At 37.0% G+C, this 2,552-nt stretch overlaps 1 non-coding gene across 1 annotated transcript; it reads right to left on the reverse strand.

Annotated features, from left to right (window-relative positions):
* Window positions 1–1,727: 1,727 nt before the first annotated feature.
* TRNAV-UAC (transfer RNA valine (anticodon UAC)) lies at window positions 1,728–1,799 on the reverse strand. The gene has a single exon. It is a non-coding gene; the product is annotated as a tRNA-Val (tRNA).
* Between the last annotated feature and the right edge of the window lie 753 nt (window positions 1,800–2,552).

The following is a 2,552-nucleotide window of genomic DNA, read 5'->3' on the forward strand; positions in this document are numbered from 1 at the left end:
ACAACACGTTTTGAAGGAGAGGGGCATGTTAGGCCCCTATACTACCAGTGTAACCCCTTATTGTTATTAGTACAACCCCCTTATTATATTATTGTACCCATGTAGTCCCCATATTATTATTATTGTGCCCCATAGAAGCCCACTATTGTTATTATTGTTCCCTTACATTATTATTGTTGTGTTGGCTCTAATTATATTATTATCCCTTAGACTCCTATATCTAGAAAGGAGGTCTTTCATTTGTATCACGAAGAATTGCTCATTTGTGTAATATAAAGGAGTTTGCCCCCTCGAAGAGGCTTATTTCTAAGGCGTTCATCTATCTTTTCTATCTTTTTGTGAGTTGTTTTCATAGCAGTCGGAACATGCATTTGATTCTGAAACCCTTAGCTCGGCCACCAGTGACTGCTTGGCCTGACACTCACTTGTGTTGTGAGTGGGGCTCTTATGGAACTGACACCACTTTCCCATGTCCTTTTTTGGCTTCGTGGCGTTGTTCTTTGCTTGCAGCTTTGGTGGGTTGTCTTGGGCTACCTCGCCTTGGCTTTGTCCTTTGTTCTGCGGTTTGGGGGCACCTTTCCCTTGCTTTGGATTCGCAGAACCAAAGTCTCGCTTCTTTTGTTTAAACTTTTTCTCGACCTTGAAAACATATTAGTATGTCGTGCCGAGCGAGGAGATGTTCAGGAATTCTATTTCTTCTTGGATTTACTTGTGCAGGTAGCCATGGTATTTGAGTTCCAAATGCTGCTCTGAATCCTTGATACCCATCTTTGTGTGAAGGGTATGGAAAATATTGGTAAACTTCGACACGTCTTGGTCCCTTCCCTATCGTAGCATGGTCCACTTTATGTATTGATCCTCATAGCTTCTGACAGGGTAGTATTCACTACAAGAAAAAAGGACATTGGTGAGGGGCAAAAAATGTCACCATAAGCTCATTGGTGACGGTCAAAAGAGCCTTCATCACCAAAACCTGAATGCCGCCAAAATTGGCATCGCTAAAAGTATAGGTGTTGTAGTGACATTTAAAGTCCATCACCAATAATGATTTATAATGACGGATAGTGACTGTCACCATTTCATATGAGCAATGGTGACGGACCATAGCCTCCGTCATCAAAAACTGAACGTCACCAAAGGTGGCGTCGCCAAAAGTATAGGTGTTGTAGTAACATTCAAAGTCTGTCACCAATAATGATTTATAATGACATATAATGACCTTCACCATTTCATATGAGCAATGGTGACAGACCATAGCCTCTATCACAAAAAATTGAACGTCACCAAAGGTGGCATCACCAAAAGTATAGGTGTTATGGTGACATTAAAGGTCCATCATGAATATTGATTATAATGATAGATAACCGTTACCATTTCATATGAACAACAACGATTTATTGTGATGGATCTTTCATGGTCGTCACTATTGGTGCATATATATGGTGACGTTTGTTGACCCTCACCAAAAGCCGCATTTCCATAAGTATAGGTGTTGTGGTGACATTCAAGGTCCATCATGAATAATGACTATAATGACGGACATCGACCATCACCATTTCATATCAACAACAACGATTTATGGTTACAGACCTTTGAGGTTTGTCACTATTGATGCATATATATGGTGGTGTTCGTTGACCGTCACCATTTCATATTTTGGTGACGGTTGAAAAATGTCACCAAAGCTCATTGGTGATGGTCAAAATCTCATTCCATATGGATCATGTTAGGGCACGATGGAATCGAACCACCAACCTCCTGCTTGTAAAGCAGGTGCTCTTCCATTGAGCTAGCACCCTTTAAAGAATTAGACTTTTAAAATTAGACCTTGAAACTTCATAAATTGTAAATTCTACAAATTTCAATAAATTAAAGTCTCGACAATATTTTAATAAAAAAGCAAAGCAACATCGAAGCTGCAGGTCCCTACCTAATAGTTATAGAAGTTATGAAAAGTGGGTGGAGGGAAAAATAATTATGTATGAGAGAATCAATATGTTCAGTTGAATACTCAATTAGAAGTGAAAGTTTGAAGATATTTATAAATATAAATGACCTATAACTAGAAAATGCACCAAATATTGCAAAGGAAATGTCATAAGTTGATAACATATGGAAGAAGAACATTGATGAAGACAAATGCAATATGTTATAGGTTGAGTGAAAGAAAAATCTCAATGTTGTTGTTGTTTGGTGTTTAGATATCTAAATGATATACAAACTTCTGTGCAAATGTAACACAGATCTCCGGAAACCATGAATGACATATGATATATATATATATATATATATATATATATATATATATATATATATATATATATATATATATATATCCCCTTTACATAAACCAACATGCAATTTGGAATTTCACAAGTCCACACTCAAAACATGACAGCAACCAACAAATAAAAGAAATTGACTTGGACAGAAAGCAATAGCTTCACCTTCATTCTTGAGTTGCTTCTGTTTATTTGAATTTGACTCATGACATTCTTTATCTGACAAGGAATCAAAATCATCACTAGTATTAAATTCATCCAACACAGACT

This window comes from Pinus tabuliformis, chromosome 4_2 (assembly GCF_031772625.1).
Source record: "Pinus tabuliformis cultivar Carrire ecotype Pingquan chromosome 4_2, CPIR1, whole genome shotgun sequence".
In the NCBI taxonomy this organism is placed as follows: Eukaryota; Viridiplantae; Streptophyta; class Pinopsida; order Pinales; family Pinaceae; genus Pinus; species Pinus tabuliformis.